Genomic DNA, 22,723 nt, shown 5'->3' with positions numbered 1-22,723 from the left:
TGAACTCACGCAAGCATCATCAGCATGGGGAGGTAGGACTGAACTAGTGTGAGATATCAATAGGCTACTCAGTTTATGGATGGCTCTAATGGTCTGAGAGCTAGCCTCTACAATAATATCAAGATGTTACACTTGAGGAGGGGGGGAGACATCAGTAGGGGGGACAAAAGTGCCAGCTTTCTTCCATTGGGAAGAGGGTCTATCCTGAGGAGCTCCTCCTCCTACACCCATGTTGGGCTTCATGCTCCAATAGTTCACCTTGAGGCCCAACACAAATTCTGCATACAATTTTCTAAGGAAATAAAATGGCACGTCTAAATTACTATGTGGAGGGATGTCAAAAACCATCCACCAATGATCCCAAAATTTCACACATATGGCATCATTTGTGCACCATTTAATTGATAGTTTGGGCTTTTTGCGGTTGACTAGTAAACTGGTTTTTGGGTTCGCAAAAAGGGCAACCAAATCATCTTTACTTATATTGAGGGTTGCAACCTCATCATAGTCCAACCCATCATCAAACATCTCATGCATTTTGTCATGCCAACAAAGAGCAACATTTTATTCCTCGGTAAGTGTTTCAATGTTATCCACTATGGTGTTTAATGTGGATAACATAGGAGCCAATGTGATTACAGTATTATATGTTGTTCACAAATCCTTCAATTTGGTGAGATTACGAGGAATATTTGGTGGACAATTTTGCGAGAGCACTGGATCATTTGGTGGGGGGTTACGACGAATAGTATTCCTTGCCTCAATATCATCATTTTGGTCAACCATACCTATTAATTCGTAAAACATAATTTATATTAAAAAAACCTAAATTTTAATAATTTCTATCAAAAAATACCTAAATTCTAACAAATTCAACTAAAACTAACAAATTTATTATAAAATTTATTAAATTTATACTAAAATTGATTTAAAACATTAAAAAAACCCTACTTATCATGTATCTAATTGTAAAATACATCTCTAAGCTCGAAAACACTAAATCCTTGTCAAAATAGCAACCCTCAAGTTGTTTTTTTTTTTTTTTTTATAGCACAGTCATCGAGTATCTGATTTGATATTAGATACCTGATATTATCGGATATCTAATTTTATATTGGGTATCTGATATCAAATCGGATACCTAATAAGGCTTGGGGGCCTACTTTCCAGCTTTGGTAACAAGATGGACAGAAAAAAGTCAGAGTAGATTTTGAAACACTTTTAGATGTTTTCAAACTCTATTTTTTTCACATCACCACTTTTTGGCACACCATGATCCTACACATACCCAAATCGAGTGTGTTGTTGATCCAAGAAACTAAGATAACTAAAGATAAAGTTGAGGTCTTATCTCTCTTTAAGAATGGAATAGTTTTTGGGTGTGATTCTAAAGGAGCCTCAAGAGAGGTGTGGTTATCTTATAGAACAATTTTATTGTTAAAGGTGAGGTCCTTTTGGCTGAAAAAAATTATCATTTCTATTATTTTTTCTCATATTAAAGACAATTTCTCCTAGATTCTCTCTAATATCTATGCTCCCAATTACAAAAATGGGAGGTTAGCCTTTTAGGAAAGGTTGGGGACTTTCAAAAATTCTATCATTGAAATCCCATGGCTAGTTATGGGTGATCTTAACTCTCCCCTAAATGATAATGATAAATTGGGGGGCATTTCTACCCAAGCTCATCTGGATGGAAAGCTAGATTTTATGCTTTTCGTCAATCTACATGATTTTCTGGATGTGGATCTCCAAGATTGTTCCTACACGTGGTCCAATATCATTAAACGGGTAAGCACCTTATTCAGGTAATGCTTGATAGAGATCTTATTTTGGGTGATTGGTTTAATAGATTCCATTGTGCTCTTTCCTCTATCACTAAGATAAGGTCCAACCATTTCTGTATTTCTCCATTAGCTGACCCCTTAGTTGTTAAGCGTAATTTTCATTTTAAGTTTGAATGGATGTGGATGGAACACTTCAATTTTAATAATTTCATTCAGGATTGGTGGACTGTGAATGTTGAAGGGTCATCCATATTCAAGATAGCTAAAAAACTCAATCACGTTAAAAAAAAGTCAAATCTTGGAACAAGGAGACCTTTGGGGATATTTTTCTCCAAAAAAAATGTTATTAAAAATGGTTTGGATGAAGTTCAAAAGTCTATTCAAGAGGAAGTGGATTCTCATGGTTATATAGAAAAGGAAAAGGAGTTGTTGGTGAAGTATCATGATATTATTACCAAAGAGGAGCTTTATTGGAGAAAAAGGTCAAGAGCCCTCTATATGAAGGTTGGAGATCACAAAACAAGGTTTTTTCATCTTAAGATGTGTAAACATAGAACTTCTAAATGAATCTTGAATATATCTGTAGAGAAAGGAGATGTGAATTTGGATGGGAAAATCTTTGAGTCTTTTGTGGATTTCTTTTATAAACTATTCAAAAAAGATAATAATCTTTGCCCCAAAATTTAGAACTAGCTTCTAGTGGCTATTCCTTCTTTGCTAGATGACAATAATAACCAAATTTTGGTTTCTATTCTATCTGTGGATAAAATTCATAAAGAGATGTTTTCTTTTGAAGGAGATATGTCCATAGGGCTCAATGAATTTCCTATGTTCTTCTTTCAACACTTCTGGAAGTTAATTGGGTTAGAGGTGAGTGGAGTAGTTAAAGAATTTTTTTGGCTCCAAGAAATTTCTTAAAGAAATCAATTCTACCTTCATTGTTTTGATCCCTAAAAAGGAGGGTACTAGAACAGTCGAAGCTTTTAGGCTGATAAGTTTGTGTAACTCTATTTATAAGGTGTTTTCTAAAATCCTTACCTCTAGATTTTTGTTTATTTTTCCTTCTATTATTTTTCCTCAACAAAATGGTTTTGTATCAGACAAGAAAATTTTGGATTCCATTATCAAATTCCATGAGGTGATTCATTCTACTAAAATTCAAGTTCTTAAGGTTTTCTTCGCAAGCTAGATTTATTTAAGGGTTATGACAGAGTTGACTAGGACTTTATGCTCAAAGTTTTGAAGAAGTTTTTTTTGGGGGGTTGTTTCATTTAGCTTGATTCCCAATTGGCTAGGACATCCTCGTGTATGATTATTATTAATGGGTCCTCTTCTAATTACTTCAAACCTTTCAAAGAGTTGAGACAAGGAGACCTTCTATCTCTCATTCTTTTTTGAAATCATGGTGGAGACCCTTGGTAGATCAGTCAATGTTCATGTATCTGAAGGGCCAATAGTTGGCCTCAAACTATCTTCTTATGACCTTACTTTCTCTCATGAGCAATTTTTTGATGACATGATTATGATGGGGGAAGAAATGATAAAAGAAGATAGAAGCTTTAAAGAATTCCTTCAAGTGTATAGAATGGCATTGGGTTAGTTAATCAATTGGGACAAAAGCTCTATCTTTTTTTTATCAATTTACTCCTATCCCTTGACATGAGAAGATTACTAGAATTCTAGAGTGTAAAATTGAGAACTTGCATGCCTCCTATTTGTGGATTCCTTTAGAGCTGAGACCTATAGAGGCCTTCTGGGCTAAGCTGGTTAATAGATTAAATGCAAATTTGGCAGGCTAGAAAGGGACCCTACTTAACAAAGAAATGAAACTTCAAATGCTAAAGTCAACTTTACAAAGTTTACTAGTCCACGCTCTTAGTATGTTCAAAATGTCATTGTCATTTGAAGCAAAAAAGATGTGTCATTTAGTGAAGATCTTACATGGTATTCTATAGGTTTCTAAGAAACCTTGGAATTAAGTCTTATACTCAAATCAAATTATTAATGTCAGCCCAAAAATAAATCTATACAAGCTCTTTAAGGGATAGTTTCAACAACTTCTACAAATATGCCCAAACTTCCTTTAGCACTTTATCTTTCTTGTTGTATGCAAATGGTATTGACTTTAGTAAAATTTTAAACAACAATATCCTCGAGATAACTTCCTTGCAATAACCTCCTTGATTTCCTCAGCTCCAAATACTATCTTAAACAAAAAGATAACACACATCATTCCTTACTCATGACTCAGATAGTATGACAAATACTGCAAACACATAACAAGAAAATTATGACAAATTAGAGCACTAAAGAGCCATCTAGCCCAACCATTCTATTTATAGGAAATTATATCATAAATATATAACCATAGTTAGATATAACATTTATAAAATGTATTTCCTATTTAAATTTTTGAGGTTTTTTACTTTTGGCAATCTCTTCATCCAATTAGTTAACTGGCTTATTAGTAATTCTTTTTTTGTTGTTATTATTAATGGATCTTCCTCTAAATTTTTCAAACCTACAAGAGGGATAAGGCAAGGAGACTTAATTTCTGCCATTATTTTTTGTTATTATGGAGGAGACACTTGGTTGTTTTATGAATACTAGAGTTGAAACTAGGAAGAGAGTGGAGCTCAAACCATCTTTGTCTAATATGGTATACTCTCATGAATAATTTTTAAATGATGATACATTGAAGATGGGTGAGTCATCTCTAAAGAAATCTAAGGCTTTCAAAGATATCCTCTAGATCTATACTAAGGCCTTTGATCAGCTATCAATTGGGGAAAAAAATCTTTGATATTTATCCATACTTTGGTCCCTAGACAAGTGAAGATTATGAATATCTTGGGGTGTAATATTAATAATCTCCTAAAATTCTACCTTGGTCTTCCACTAGGTCTCAAGCCTCTAGAATATTTTTGGTCTTCTTTATTTGTTATTTTTAATAAAAACTAGCTAGCTGGAAAGGTGCTTTGTTGAGTCAAGCTGGAAAGCTTTAGCTTGTCAAGTCAACTTTGCAAATCTCCCTATTTATGCCCTCAATTTGTTGAAGATTTCAAGTAAGTTTATGGAGTTGAGAAGCAAGTAGGATCAATGACATATTAAAAAATGTGGTGGTTAGTAACATATCTATCACTTCTTGAAATGATGGAGCATAGGTGGTAATGAAAATTTAAATTCCCTCATAAATCATGATAAGATGCATAGTAAAGTTATTGAGTTATCAAATCTATCTAACAACAAAGGGAAAGTAATAGAACACTAAATTAATGATGATGATAGTTTGGCAAGTAAAAAGCCAAATACAAGGTATAGGTTCCTCACTTTGTGGGTGTTTAGTTTTCATTTGTGTATTATCATTCTTCCTCTGTTTATGAGAATGTTGCATTGAGAGTGAGTTTGAAGAGTTTTGTCTTTGAGTCTAGTATAATAGGAGGCAAACTAAAAATAAAGGAGTCATGGAATTATAAGAAATCGATAAAAGAAAAAATGGTGGTATTGTCTGATATTTGAATAGGATGAAAGACTCCAAGTCAAAGATAGCATAACAATTCATCAATGGTTGGGGTTTCGGAATGATCATGATGGTCGAAAGGAAATCATAGCTGAACATTGAGGTCATGTTGCACATTATGGGGTTGAATACCAAAGGTATGAATTTTTATCATAACAAGGAAATTTTGGATGTTTCTATTAGAATATTTCTAAAGAGGATGTCGGGAACTAGTAAAGCAATAAAGGTAGGTGTATGTTGTTTCTTTTATTAAACTTGCATTGAAAAAGGTGTTAAAATTTATTGTCGAGTATATAATGCTTGATAGGAACTATGATAGATCCCATACCTACCATTTCATTATGCCAAATCAATTTAGGTACAAGAGGAGGGTCAACTTCCACTTTAACACTTGACAAGCACTATGATAGATCCCATACCTACCATATCATCATGTCGAACCAATTTAGGTATAAGATGAGGGTCAACTTTCACTTTTACTTGCTTTGTTCATCAACACGGAGTATCAAAGCCTTTACGGAGAAGCCCAACAAGCCTAACTTGTATAAAGGGCTTATGCATTTGAATTTTTAGTATATGTTAAAAAATAACAAGCAACATTTAGTATCATCTATTATGGAAATTAAAGGAAATTATTTGAGCCTTGGTAGTAGTAATGGTAAGGGAAAATAGATAATGGCAGATCTCTAGAAGATGTTTCTCTAGAGATGACCAAAAGAGAGAAGAAAATGGTTCACTATAAGGAGATGGAAATAGAATTGATGGGGGGAAATTTTGAAGAAGAGTTTAAGGACACTTTTTTTTATCAGGGTTAGGATATTATGGAGATAATTGAGGGCGTGTGCACCAAGATGGTGTACAATTTAGTGGACACCACAAAAAAACCAAAAACGTCAATAACCCGATCAAGATATGAATAACCTAATTCAGTTATATAAAATTTCAAAATGTGGCTCGGATTGATTACCAATACTTGCAAAAATATATAAAAAATAATTTTTGATTGGGTTTCTAGGATGAAAAAGCTCTTCAAAACTTGATCAGGTTTTGAAGGAATAAAAATAGACTTCACTCTAGAAGCCATAATTTTCACATCCAGACTCTGATTGACTCCATTCAAAAGACATTGGAAAGCTATTGAAGAGACATACAACATAACGAAACTAGAATAATAGCAAAAAATAAAGGTTTTATTTGTCATCCGTTAGAGTCAATAATGGTCTAAAATAGGTAGTCAATATTTTCCAAACATGGAGCAAATACGTAGGTAAGAGTATTATCATAGCTTTTATATTTCTCCCACCTCTCTCCACCTCTCACTCCCTCTATCTCTTTCTCACACACAAACTCACTTATTCACTCACTAACTCCTAATCTCCTTCCTACTAACTTTTAACCTCTCTCATTCTCACACCAACTCCTAACCTCTGTTTATATAACTCATAATTCTCTCTCTCTCTCTTTCTCTCTCTCTCTCTCTCTCTCTCTCACACACACACACACACACACACACACATACACACACACATTTTTATTCACTCTTTAACTTCTAGTATTTGTCTCTCTTACAAACTCTTATCCTCTATCTAACTCATAATTCTTAAACCTCTCTCTCCAACTAACCTCAATGCCCCCTCTCTCTTTAAAATACATAAACACTCATCACTAACTAAATAACCCATAAGATATCTCTCTAACTAACTAATAAGCTCCCTCTCTCTCTCTCTCTCTCTCTCTCTCTCTCTCTCTCTCTCTCTCTCTCTCTCTCTCTCTCTCTCTCTCTCTCTCTCTCTCTAACCACTTACCCATCTCCTTCTAACCCCTAATTGCTAACCCCCCTCTCTCTCTCTCCCTGGCCTCTAATCCTTGAAGTGGGAACTTCATGTAGAGAGAGAGAGAGAGGATGGTTAGGAATTAGAGGTCATAGAGAGATGTGTAAGGGGATAGAGAGAGAGGGGGAGAGAGGAAATGATAAGAGAGAGTGAGAGAGAGATGAAGTGATGGAGAGAGCGAGACATATGAGAGAGAAATTTGGGGATAGGATGAAGAGAGTGAGAAATATGAAGAGAATTGGATGTGTGTGTGTGTGTGAGAGAGAGAGAGAGAGGCGGGGGGGGGGCGGGTGGGGGGTGGGGGCGCTTAGTGTTTACTCATAGAGAGTGAACTCACTTAAGAATAACAAGTTAGAGAGCGGGAGCGGTCATGAATTAGTTAAAGAATGTGAGAGGTTAGGAGTTAGTAAGGGACATAATATATTAGGAGTTATTTAGTTAGTGATTGTGTATGTGTGTTTGAGAGAGAGAGAATTAAAAATATGTTATCATTTGTGTTTACCTATTGATTACGCATTTCGAAAATAGTGACCACCTATTTTATATTATGCTTAATTAAAATTGATGGTAAATAAAATTTTGATGATATAGGATTTGCTTATCTACACCATGTTGTAGATCTCTTTACTAGATTTTCAATACATTTTGCATGGAGTCAATCAGACTCTATATGTGAAAGTTATGCCCTTTGGAGTGAAGCCTACATTTAGTTCTTCAAAACCCAATCGGGTTTTCAATAACTTGATTAGGTTATGAATAACCCGATTGGGTTTTGGATGCATTTTTTCATTTTCATAACTTGGTCAGGTTATCTGAATCCTAGAAACTTGATTGGGTTATGGCTTGGTGATAGCATAGGGAAATGACCCAAAGGGGGTATCTCTAAAATTTCTGCCATAATCTTACATGTCTTCTTAGCTTTCTAATAATATTTTTTTTTCTATTTATAGACAACACTAACATGGTAAAATTTAATTACTTTTACCAATGCCTTGACATTCATCATAGACATATGTCTACCATTTTTTTAATAACTTTTAATATACTTTAAAATATTAAAAATAAACTATATATTATTGGTCTACACTTGATTCTATACACATTTACAAAAAAAAAGTTTTCATTTTCAATTGTTTTGGTGTATGTTATGCTCAGCACACAAATAGGTACCAAAATTTTAGGATCTAGTCAATTCAATAACTCATAATATAAAATAAAAATTCTCATTAAAAAATAATTTAAAAATATACAACTTCTAGATATGAGTCTTAACTATCATCCTACCAAAGGGATCTACAAAATAGTGAATATAACTATGTCTTTTGTGATGCACATGAAAATAGCTATGTTATATTTTCTATAAAAAAAATAGGAACTATTTTCCTTGTGCATAGATTTTGACCCACCTAATCTTATCCATTTTTAAAAAACTCTAGTAGTTTAAAAAGTAGATTTAGAATACTACAATTTATATGTTTTACACATCTTGTCATTTTGAGTGGATAACTCTCAAACCTCGCATCCAAGTTCAGGTTTACTTGATTTCAGAAAAAAAAAGGTGTCCACTTCTTCCCCCCTTTTTCTATACTATCTTGGTGCAGTCCCCTTGAGCAAGGGAAGAGTGAGGATTCTTATGGGTCCATTGAATGGCTTTACAAGCCCTCTAGTACTACTCAGTCACCTATGTCTTCTTTGTCTCTATAAAAGGAATATCCCTCCTACTAAGAAGAATGATAGGAAGAAAGACAAATTTGTGGATGAGAATGAAGAGGATATTGAAAAAGAGGCCCTCCACATAGTGGATTATGGGGAATCTATTGAGCATGTGTCTAGATTTATCCTCAAGCCTTTCCAGAGAAATTAAATAAAAGAATAGAACAGATTGAAGGTGAGGAGGGTGATGGGGGTAAGAAATAGGACAAAAATGAGAGAAACTATTTGATGCTCAAAATGGTGGACCTAGATGAGGTTAACATTAAATTGTTGGAGGATAATTTGAGGGATGTTAAGGTCAACCGTCCCTTTGGGGTTTTACAAACACTTAAATGTATTTCTCTTTGTACTTTTTGGTTGGAGAAATAGATTTTGAACTCCTTTAAGACACTAAACCTTAAATATAGAGTTATTCAGGCTAAAATGGAAGAGATCGAAAGTATAGTGGTGGATGGGAGTGAGAAGGTTAAGGCAGGGGATAAGGGTAATAAAGATAAAGGGTTTGAGGACCTAAAGGAAAGAATCAACAAAATGGAGAATTTGGTTAATTATGTTACCAATAGTAGTCAAGGGGTAATGGAGGTGACTATGGATTACCTAAGTAAGATGGTGGGGAAAGTGGATCAAAATTCTAGTAAGTTATTGGTTCATGGTCTAGAGGCAACTAAAGCAAATGGGGATACAACAAGTCTAGGGATATGTATCAGAATGAGTACGAGAAAGAAGAAGTTGGTTGGCTAGCCCTATTCCTAATCAAGAATCTACATTAAGGAAGCCATCCATAGAATTAAAGAACTCAAGGAGGAGCTAGTCAAGGAATTGTCATGCCTTCAAGCACACTGGTAGTTCTTATCTTTTGGTTTCTTGTGTTTGTTTTTATTTTAATAACCTATTTTGGTTGCCTGGATGTAGGCTTTTTCTTGTTGATTTTGTATTGGGTGTACTAGTTCTTTTAGGTACTATTTTATTTTTGGATTGAATTGTTGGATCTAAGGTTTTAACTCTTGGGGTTTCAAGTCCCTTGTAAAAAACCTATTTCAACTCTTAATCAACAACATTTATTAAATGCAATTAGATGTAGATGATAGTAGTTGGTTGTTGAAAGATGGGAAAAACCACACATGTATTCCATAAGTTTCTAATATCTTCTTCTTGGTTAGTGTCAATCATTTGGCTGTAGTAATTATTTATTTTGATAATATACTCATCCCCATTCTAGAAATTAAATTTTTGGATTGAAGTTAACAATAAATCTTTACTAATTACCCAATGACAAACACATATAGGAACCAAATTCTTACATCGGGCTAAGATTGAATTAAATCAAGTGAGTTTGATATGAAATTTGAAACAAGTTGATGATAAAATATGATTTATGGTTTAGTTGGAAGATTGTCCTATCGTGGACGTTAAAAATCATCTATCAATCTATCATTCCATAGGGGAGATGAACTCTTCTCAAATGATGCAACAAGAAATCACTACCCAAAAACCTTTCCCTATGTATAGGAAGTAAGAGAACATATTGAATGGAAGGTCGATACAACATATGCCTTCTATAAGAAACTTGGCAAACCTAAAACTCGGTAATATAATCTTACTCGATCTATCATGAGTCCAAACTACTCATTGTACACACTTTATAACTCAGAGAGTGTGTAAAGAAAAACTGAAATTATTAAAAAAATTATTAAAATGCATATAAAATTTTAATTATTATATAATTTAGTATATTAGTAAAATTTATTTGAATTTTACTTTTGATTTATTATCCATGTATTCCTTGGGTTTCTTATAGATGCATGTGCTTGTTAAATCAATAAATATCTAATTATTGGAATAGACATTCTAAAATCTAAAAAGATACCAATAAAAACAAAAAATGACTATCAATCAATTTTTAAAAATTAAAAATATATTTTCAAAATTTAGATGGCGATGAATGCCTTTGAACAAAATAATTTGAAAGAGATACAAAAAATTATCTCTATCCATAACATAGCATTATAAACCTAAGAAATATAGAAAAAATATACAATACTTTTCATGAAACTTGAACTTTTTTATTATTCAAAATAAATTACAACACTTTCAATTGCATTTCTTTTTTTTATAACTTTTAGAAACATGAAAAAAAATTTTGAAAGAAAATAAAAGTTTTAAAAATATAGAAACTCCTATATATAAAAAAACATAATTAGTTTACAAATAAACTAAGAATGTCAAAAAACATGAAAGTTGCCATCTATAAAAACATACTAAAATGTTAAAAATATAATTCAAAATATCTTTCTTAAAAATTGCATTGGCATGCTACTCGGCATCATTATATCAAAAAATATGTTAACATATGGCATTATTGATCCTTTCCAACTACTTAAAACTAAAATTCTAATCAATAAATTTGACATAATGGAACACCAAAAATTAAATACCTTATAATAATTCAAACAAACTGTTTGTTATCTTTAAGGTTGTTTCCCAAAACAATAAGAAATAAGAAGAAAAGTTTCGAAAGATTGGAACTACTCAAAATGACATGTTTTATATATTACACTAGTATATCGAAAGATTAAAAATACAATCAGAAGAAATAAAACATTTGCAGACAAGGTAAAAATAAAACCAGTTTCATTTGTAGACAAAGACTAAATCACTTAAATTGCTTTGTACATTAACCTAATTTCATGAACTAAATTTCACCATCCCAAAAGGGTAAAAGCATGTTTTGTTATGCCATGCAACCGACTTCAAAGAATAATATCCAAAATCAAGTCCGAAAAATGTATAGTGAATAAATGTGCCATCATATTATGTGTCCTACATCATAAATTTAGTGTCTCATTGCAAGTGTAAACGTAGAGAAGAAATACTAACATCAGAAAATCATTTTACCATACACTTTTTTTCGGAGGTAGTATAAAATATTTTCCCAGTTTAGGCAGCTATAGGCGAATGCATTAGATGCGGATAGAATGCATATATGGCCTCCTATTTTGCTCCGACGGACGATTTGAAGGAAGGATTTAAAAATCTAAGAAAGTCCGTCCCGTCGGCCTCTGCTGTGTGATTTGCTATAGACAAAGGTTTTTCTAGTATTGTGGGAATGGCAGCCTCTCCCTCCAACATCTTCAATGCTTCTGCCATGCTCAGCCTCAATGCCACATTTACATGAGCACACAAAATGCCCACCTTAACAAATCTCTCCATTGTTTTCACCTCTTCCCTCTCCCGCATTCTCCAATCTATCACTAGATCCACTTTATTCGCTCTGAAAAGCTTCCATACCTAGTTGGTAATATGGCAGTGACAAGTTATATCCACAGCCTTTCTGCTGCTCATGATTTCCAACAGTAGAACTCCAAAGCTGTAGACATCAAAGCGATCTGTGAGCAGTCCAGTCAGGAAATACTCGAACGCCAAATACCCATGCGTGCCTGCTACTTTTGACCCAAAATCGACAATGCAGGGATTCATGTCATCATCTAGCAGAATATTTGTGGCCTTGATGTCTCTGTGATATATCGGTGGTCGAACACCAGAATGCAGGTAATACAACCCCTTTGCGATGCCCAATATAATCTTCTTCCTCTGCTCCCATGTCAGTCCTACTCTCCCATTTGTAATTTTCTGTCCAAAGATGTGTTGATCGAGGCTGCCATTAGCGAGGTAGTTGTAAACGAGAAACTGCTCATGGTAGCCCTATTTGTCGTCACCAACAATGCCGAAACCAAGGAGAGCCAACAAATTCTGATGGCAAAAGCTTCTCATCATCTCCACCTTGTTCCAGAAATCATTGACAGAGCACTTTTTTTGTCTCTTCATGGCAATCATCTGACCATTGGGAAGTTTTCCCTTGTACACAATGCAAAAACTCCCCTGCCTGATCAAATTGGTGGTACTGAAATTGTTCGTTGCCTCCTCTATTCACTGCGCGTTGATTAACTGTGCTAAGCATGAGTTTTCATGGAAAGAGCACTTCATTTTCTTCACAGAAACCATCTCATGATCTTCAGCAAGTCTTCCCTTACACACCATTCCAAAACTCCCCTTCCCATTTATATTGGCGCAAGTGCTGAAATTCTTGGTTGCGTCCTTGATTAGCAGTATATCCAACCATACTAAGCCCATGTGAATCCTCAGAAGGCTTCAGTGAATTCTCACGAAACACCTAATTTTCGTGTTGACCCACCACCAGTAACTGATTCCTATGGTGTAGAGCAAGATGATAGCCATGGCGGCACCCACACAGCCATATAAAACCATCTCCAAACAAACTCTACACTTGTTGGGATGAAAGGGAAGACCCAAGATACAACTTGCACCTTTTTGGCTCATGGGTCCAAATTCATTGGCTATGCCAACAACATACAGAAGTGCTAGAGAGTTGCATTGCAGATTAGTTTCAGCTGTGGCATTTTTAATTCTCCCCACAAATCTCTTCAATACGGCTTGTCTGTTGTTATGGCATACGCTGCAAGTAGTAGAGACAAAAAGGTCTCCTCTACAGGATGTGTCCATTAATGGAGTCAGCCCCTGCTTCTCCATCCAGTCCCTTTTGCTTTTTACACCTCTGTAAAGACGAGGGCTTGATACAAACTCTGATATATCGCTGAAATAGAGAGAAACCAGATTTGATGGAAGACCCATAGAGCTCATCCATTTCTGAAGTTGTGTGAGGCATGCAATGGAAAAGGTGTTGTTGGGAAGATAAAAAATAGATTCATCTCAAAGCAGCTGAGAAAACCCAACTCCCAACAAACTTCTCAATGTGTCACTACACATTTCAAGGTTGTTAGTGCCCGATATCGTCGCAGTTTCAAAACCTCAAGTTCAGAGTTTTTGAACCACTTCAAACTTTAGTTCGAAGTAGTTCAAAGTGGTTCGGTGGTTCAAAAATGTTCATCTTGCGAGCTCATGATCGATGGAAGTTGAGGTGCAGATCCTAGCTTTCGATAGGAATTAAATTTTGACATTTGAAAGTCCAACATTTGCAAGATCACATAAATAGATTCAGGAGCTTATAGTGTTGAGTTTGAGATACAGTTCAATACTTCAATTTGCAGTTTCAAATAGTTCAAATTCAGGACAGAAATCCTAAAGTTCAACATTATTAGACAGGTGGCATATACAGGGAAGGACTCAAAGCTCTTAGACATTCATACATATGGACTGTGATTAAAATATCAGTTCAATGGAGCTAGAGAAATAACTATTGAAGATAATATTGAAGTTTGTATAAGTCATCAATGGATAACTAAATCGATCATGTTCGGGGCCTACATATCATGAAAATTGGTGATATCCGAGTTGAGGACAACTGCCGTGTCATAACATGGTGATGTTTTCATCATGATTATAATGTGTCAAAGGAAATATAGATGGATAAAAGAAAGGTATCAGATGCAAAATGAATAAATATATCATTATCAAATTTTAAAATGTTTGCTCATAAGGCTTTTGCATTTACACAAGGATTATGATGGTATTCTATGTATCAGATATAACAGGTAGAGATACTGAAATTCTTGAAGGATCGAGAGCAAAACCTGTGCCTTTTTGGGTCCTTATGATAAAAGCCACGAATCAACACATTAAAAGTTTTCCTTGCAAGAAGATGAATCTATGCCAAGATGAAGCCTTCATGCTTCTATGATCAGTTGGGCACCAACCAAAATGGAAGAAGAAGCCATAGCATTTGTAATCTGCAGTGATCCCAAATCCACATTTGCGGTGTCAGATACTGGTGTGGATGATTGGCAGAGAGTATCCAAGATGACACACAGTCAATTGATAACCTTCATCATTAAATAATTTTCAGTGGTCCCTCTTGAAGGATGCTTGGGAACGGGAATTGATTATTAATTTCAGAGGCTCTTATGCCTGAGCCTTTCCAATCTCCCCAAAAACAAGATGCATTAGAAATAACTTCTAGAATGAAGTGGACAAAGTAAGATGTTGTGTGAACACAACTTATTGCTCTGAATGAGAATGGATGTATGTATTGGAGACTAAAGGGAGAATGGGCCACCGCAGGTTTGAAAGGCTATTTGATCATAAAATCCCCAGGCTTCATCAACTTTGAAGAATGGATATCCAGAGGCTCATGTGCAGGTCTAAGCTGACTCATGTAAACATAATGAAAGACTGCGAACACACCAATGGTGTGTTGTATGATTTGATGACTCATTTTGAAGAAAGACTTCAAGTGCAGCAATTAATATGACTTAACAATTCCCATTCAAAGGTTTCCCAAAAATTTACATAAAAATATGAAGAGAAGCTTGCTTTTTGGATCAAGTTCAGCAAGTTGGATTTTCTGACAGTCATATAGACCCTCAAACAGAGATCTATAACTTTTGACTTAGACATTATTTTCAAAATCGCCTTGGTGAGAATGTGGAGAACTAGGATCTGGATAACATATCAAAAATTCAGCAAGATCCAAAAATGGAATAAATAGTTATGCCTCCCGCACCGAGACCCATTGTTTCTGACAGAGTTATTTCGAATCCGCCCAGAATCAAAAGTATTTTCATATTGGAATAATATAATAATGTGCCACTTGTCCAAGTCTCATTTAATATTTCAAATTATTCTTATAAAACATTTACATCAATGTTTTATAAGATTATATAAACATAAATGAGAGAAAAAGGAAGAAAGTGGAAAAATATAAACTTTAAATAAAGTTTATCATCTAAAACCAAGGAGTAAGAATAATTGAAAAGTTTCCATGGGAATGATTTGAAATAATATATTTTCAAGAATCAGTTATGAACTGAAACATCTCAAGAAAAGAGCATGTTAAAGGAGCCAGCAAAGAGCAATGGAGGGTTCCAGTTTTTTGAATTTTGGCTGCGAGACTTTGAGCTACAACAGAATAGAGGCTGTTAATATAGTGATAGGGGGGTGACACAGATCTTTCTCTCTGGAACTGAAGACTTTGTGCTTCAGCTAAGGGGAAAACTGTTCTAGATTTTTCAAGCATTAGCTCATTTTCTTGTGCAGGTCGTGGGAAGCAGAGCTAGGGTTTTCTTTCTTTTCTTTCTGAACAATAAGTCAAGAGAGTTGTATTTTGTTTAAAATGCAAAGAAAACCTCATGATTTTATTAATGGTGATTGTAATAGTGATGCATTTTGTACTTTTAGAGGACGGAGACTTGAGAGTTAATTGTTTGTCAAAACTTTGAGTTTGAGCAATCTACTTTCCACTAATTGTGATCTTTGTGTCACTTTAGTTTTCTTTGAAATATGCTATTATATCTCCATATCTTCATTTCTGCACTTTCTCAAGAAGATGGATAATGTGTTTCTTGACTCCGACTTTTGTAGCATGTCAGGGTGAATGGGCTTTGTGTCATTTACTATTTAACTTCTTGTAGTTGTGTAGTTTTTCCCGCATCTACATTGTATTTATAGGCAGATGTTTGATATCCTTTTATACTTTCTGCTAAAAGCATTCACATTTGATTCATTGAGTATTTCACACGGGGAGCTATACCCAATAAAAATTCAGAGGAAGGTTATCAATCCATGATAACCTATCCAACTGTTGGTGTTAGTTTGTCCTCTCACTTGGGCTTTCAGGGTCAGAATTGCATACATTTTCTCGAAGGACAATCTGTTCACTAACAAAGGTCTTCGGAGGTCTGAATTGAATGACAGGTTGATGGGTTCCACTGAATTCTAGTAATGTAGTCGAGATTCATTGGGCATTCTGGTTCAGCATTAATTGCCAGAACTAGAACCAGTAACAGGATCACCATGAACACCTCCATTTTCAGTGATACTTTCCCCAGAGAAGGTTGTTACTTGATTACGGAAGAAATCAATTTCTAGTTGCTATAACTCTTATAGAACCAGTGAATAATGGGCTAAATTTATACGAAGGGGCCAAATTACAGGTATTAGTTTCCAAATACACAACTAAATTATAGAGAGGAGATAAATTATAGACTTTTGTTATCCAATCCATAATCAGCTCAATTATAGAGACTCGATCATATAACAGAGCTGAAGGAATTTTTAAATTTGAAATGCACGATCTGACATCATAGATCTACAGTCCGCGATGTCTAAAACCTATCTAAAACTTGTCCGTCGTTGGATTTCGACACCCTTGTTTCGCATTTCTCGGCAGGGTTTCATTTTAGAATGTGATGTTTCTATTCTCTATTATATTTTTCCCTAAACGCCAGAGGCTATAAATGGAATGACATGTTTGTATCAAACCTCGCCGCTAAATTTGAAATAAACATGCACATTCTCTATTCATTTCTTGCAGCATGTATTCAAAAAATTTAGAATCTTTATTTCTATCCAATCACTCTGTCTTTTCTATCTCACCATCCCTCCCTCTCTACTTGTATTTTTTTTTTCTCCCTTCATTTTTAAGGACCAGGCTAATCTTCAAACTGTAAAAAAAGACAAAACAAAGTCAAATTTGTTTTTTTCCCAGATTCATCAAGTAACATTTTTTTGTCAAATTTTGTTGTTGTTTTGGACTACAAACTATCAAAATCATGAAGATCGAATGGTTTTGATTTTTTTGAAAATTGGTCAATTACACAGTTTGTCTAGAGGATAGCCGCAGATTATTTTTGCTAGCAGCAATTACTCATTGTTTTGTGGCACAATTTGTGGAGCTTGTGGCCTCATGGATCAAAATATTTGCTTCATAGTTTTAAGCAGTGTTCTAAAAAAAAATTAAATCAACTTTTAATCATTTCTCTTGCAAATAATTCTAAAAAGTAAAATATAGGCAATAAAAAGAGGATGAAAAAATTGTGGTGAAGACATGTGTCATTTTTTTCCAATAAGCAGTTGCTACTTATTTCCAACCCCCCCCGCCCTCTTTTCCCACGGCTTATTTTCATTTGCTAAATAATAGTCACTCCACAAAAGTAGGAAAAGATTCTAAATTTTTATTTTCCTACAATTTTTACATTGCATGGGAACACATTACTGCTTAAAGTGAAAACATGGTGTAATTGTATCTTTTTTTCCTCCCTCCATTTCTAAATGCCTCATTTTGTCTGTCTATTTCCATTAACATGGAGGGAGTCATTTCCATTTCAAACATACAAATAACATTTTAATTATTAATTAATTGAATATATATATATATATATATATATATATATATATATATATATATATATATATATATATATATATATATATAATTTTCACTATAATTGATTTACTTGTATTTATTATTAAAATTAAGAGAATTTTCAATAGACAATTTATGAATGTAAATATTTTCAACATATTTTTAAAGATTCTTTTAATTTCTATTATCTTTATGTTATAACATTTTTATGGTATATTTATCTAATATATTCAATAGAACATTGGTTGAAGTAATCTCCAAAATAACACAAATAAATTTCTTGATGCTAGAATCTAATATGAATTTGTTATTTGTGTGCCCATATATTTATTATATGTTAGAACAAAACTGTAAAATAAATAAGCTTACCTAAAAAAAATTGCAATTGATATTAAGCTAGTGTAAATCTACTTCCTCGCAATTATGTATTCCCTAATTATCTAACAATATTCTTTCAACCACTAGATTTTGCACATTCACAATTTTTTCCTTTTTATTTGTAAAAAATAGATAAGATAATAAAAATCTAAAAAATATTCTTTGAACCACCATATTTTGCACATTTACAAAAAAAATTGTTTCTATTTTTAAAAAATATATCATCATAATTAAAATAAGATACTAATAGAAGAGTAAAATAAAAATCTATATATCAATTTTTCTATTATTTCTAACTAATTTCTAGAAATGTTTTAAAAATATGATAAAATATAATTCTACAATAAAATAAAAATATTACAATTATTCTACAATTTTATAATGGGATATATTTTATTTTTTGAACATTTTTCTCCCTATCAACCAAGCTATAAATAATAATTTAAAGTTAAGAATTCCTAATAATTGCTTTAGTAGATATTTAACTAAAAAAATTTAAAAAATTGGTTTATTTCAATCCAAATCTTAGTCAAATGTATTTTTAAAAATTTGTAATTAATATTTAAGAATAGTTAGTATTAAAAAAATTACTGCCTTCCAAAAAGGTGATATGTAATTATACAATTTTTTGTATTAAAAATTTATTGCCTTCCAAAAAAGAAAGTGATATTAATTACATAATAATGTAAATTTTTATTTTTATTTTTTACTTTTTTGATCAGTAGGAGGTCAAAGCCAAGGTTAATTATTATTATTTGTTGTGATTATTAGTTAGGCTTGAGTAGATTTGAACCTCAGACCTCTCAATTAAGAGGCTAACAATTTACCATTGCGTTGTAGGCTCTTGCCTACATAATAATGTAAATTATTTGATATTATATAATTATATAATTAATTTATATTATCTATTACATTTATGGGTGAAATTTTATAATTGAAGTTAAATTTAATGTTTATTATCATATAAATCTATACAATATTAAATCATATTGTATTTTAAAAATTTAATATTTATTTTATATAGTTTTTAATTTCACTCCTCTATTATATTTAATTGATTATAATATAATTAAATATTCTAAATTTAACTATATAAAAATAAAATTAATATTACCTACATTTATGAACCTTTAAGGCTAATGAAAGTAAATGCATATCAATGATTGATGAACTTTTATATTTGGCTTCTATCTTATTTGATATCATGCATGTTTTTGTCTTATAGAAATATTTCAATAAGATTCTAGTGAAGCTTTGGATTGTGATACCCCAAGAAATCATACTTTACATTGATGACTTATGCATATGTTGATTGGATGGATGTATTGAAGAAAGGAGGAGAACAGCTAGAGGTATTTTTTTTCCTTAAACCTAGGTTGATTTCTTTGTCAAGTAAGAAATAAAATATTGTGTCTATGTGTACTATTAAAGTTAAATATATTGTCATTTATTTATGTAAGCCTCAAATATTATAGATAACAAACATTGAAGTAAATTCAAATACTATTTGATGAAACTATTTCTCTTTTATGCGACAATATCAATGTTTTTATCGATGCTAAAATAGGTTTTTTATGATGTACGGTAAACCCCACTTATTTTACATAAAGATATAAAATTTAAGTCCCAAAATTAAACAAAAATCTAGCCAACAAACACACTCATAGCCACAGCTAGTAGAACCTGGCAACAACTTGTACCAAAACCAACAATTTACTAAAAAAATGAACAACCAAACTATAGAAAAAAAAAAATAAGGGACAAAAATAAGGTGGAAAAGTCTAGGCTAATTCTTCCACCTTATCTTTCAATTCTTGTTGCATTCTTTTTATCTTCTCTATGACCTCTTTGATGTATTTTTGGTTAGTTTGGGTCTCATTCTTTTGCTTCTTCTTTGTGTTGGAATGGGTACATTTTCCAGGTCTAGCCTCAACGTCTTCCTTCGCAGCATCCTCAAGGTTGAGCACAACCTTCCCCTCCTTATCCTAATCTATGTAGCTTAGTACCATGTTCAAGTACACTTGATCATAGTATCTAACAAATCCTAGAATTTGTTTAGTACATCCTTAGTCACTTTTTCCATTTTTTTAATCTTCTTGCTCATCTCTTCTATTATCTCCATATTCCCCTTCTATTCACCCAACTTCTCTTTCTACCTTGCTTGTCCGTTTTCCCTACATCTCCTCAAATTTCCCTACTAACACTCTATACTTCAAATTTAGCATTTTTAAAGAGTGTAAGTCCATTTTTCCAATCTTAGCAAATAAAGAGAGATCGCTTTAGCAATTTGAAGAACACCATGGGGAGGATCGACAACTAGGTTTTTGATGTTATCCTCATTCAACTTAACAGTGATCTCCTCCTCATCCACCACTTGAAACATAGGAATTATTTCCTTCCTCTTCTTCTTTTCCTCCCAAAAGGCTTTATCTGTTTTCTCAAATTGGTTCATGCTAGGAGATAGGCGTTCATTTTCTTTCCCTTCAATATCTCTCAAAGAGATATATACACCATGATCAATCGATTCTTCATAATCAACAAGCCTAATTACTTCTCTAGGTTCTTCATCGTCCTCTTCATTCTAAGGGGACAAGTTTTCTTTAATTTTAGGAGTCACAGGGGTTCTCAACTCATCCTAAGTAACCCAAATATCTGTATTTTTTGTCAAAGGAGATGTTATCTCATTTTGAGTAGAACACAGAGAGTGAGGGGATCTTAGGAGATTGCCACCTCCAAATAGTCTTTCCACACATCAAAATTTTCAACTTCTTCTAAGTTATCCATTTCCATCTCCTCTTTCCCATGTCCTTCAATCTCTTCTTTCTCTACTTCATACTTACTATCTTCTTTATTTTCATAGCCAAGTTCAACATTATTAACCTTAGTCTTCATGATTTTGTTGGAACTAGGGGATTCTAGCCCTAATTCCCTTAAAATCCTTTTACTATTCCCCATTTTGTCCCCTGGCCCTAGATTTTTACCACTATGTTCTTCAGAACTAGATCAGGTATAGATTTTTTAACATCAATATAAATCATTCTCATCAAACCCTCATGCATTATGGGTTTTTTGGGATCAGATCTCAAAGCACTAATACTATGAGAGAAAGAACGTGCAATGAATAAAAAAGGAAAATACACCCTTTTTATATCTAAAGTGATTTAAAAGTACAAAGTAGTAAGTATGGGCCCTATCATATCTCCCATCAAGAAAAATATATTCCATTACAACAATAAGAACATGCCTCCAAAGTATCTTAATAGATACAATAACATTAATACCATCCTCCCCTTTAATCAACTAACCATCTGTTTCTTTAGGGAATTTCTTAATGGTCATTTCAGAATACTTAAGATCTTGGAAGAAAAGCTTACCTTTTTCACTGAGCCTTATAATTTCTACCATAATTGTAACATTGAGTTGCAATTTTCTCCCTCCCAAGTTGACTTCACCATTGTTCCAGCCTCTTAAAGACAAATCTATGACCTTTGGTTTCACCATTTTCATCTTCTCCATATAAGAAATGAGACCCCCTTCTACTAATTTCTCCCACATTTCCTTCTCTTTCATTAATTTCTTATAGCTATCAGGTTCCCTTTTCCTAATTTTCTATCATGTTTAACAAGTTTTAAAGCCAAGTTCAAAATAATTTACAATCAATGAAGCCTCACCAAAAATAAATGAAACTAGAACTACCCATAAAATGTGTGATAAATTTTTTATCACACTATTCTAGCTCAAACGCTTCCCAAGATTATTACATTTTGTTTCCCAAAGTTCTTTCATTCTAAATAAAAATAAATGAAATGTATTTTTTCTTGATCATGTCTTATCATGATTAATGAGCCCCTTAGTTTCATAATTAATGTCATACTTGTGGCTCCATGATGAGATGATTCCCTTTTTAATTGCCACATTGGAAAATGAGTCCACTATTGTATTCACCTCTCTAAATAAGTAGGATATGTAAATGTTATCGAATTTAACTAAAAGATATTTTTCTTCCTTGATGATATTATCAATGGACCATGAATGAACCAAAGCTTTGGAAAGAAAATTTAGAAAATTTAGTGAGTCCCCTTCAAACCATATCCGCTTAGCTTTGATATTATTGTTGGACATATAAGAGGAGTAACTAAGAGGGGAGGGGTGAATCAGTTACCACTAAAACAACTCCAAATCCCTTAGATTCCAATAAAAACTTCTTATTAACTCAATCCTAGCTCAATTAGAACTAGATATTCACTATAACTCAGTTGAAAAAGTAATTTTGAGACAGTAACATGTATTAACCTTTAGTAATTTAGTTGTAGAAAGATAAAGAAGTAAGAAAATAACATGAACACAAGAGAACCAAGATTTAATGTGGAAACCCAAT

The sequence above is a fragment of the Cupressus sempervirens genome, chromosome 5 (genome assembly GCF_028749045.1).
Source record: "Cupressus sempervirens isolate cs-2001-9-10 chromosome 5, ASM2874904v1, whole genome shotgun sequence".
Classification (NCBI taxonomy): Eukaryota; Viridiplantae; Streptophyta; class Pinopsida; order Cupressales; family Cupressaceae; genus Cupressus; species Cupressus sempervirens.
The sequence above is the reverse complement of the archived record's forward strand: the minus strand, read 5'-3'. Positions refer to the sequence as shown.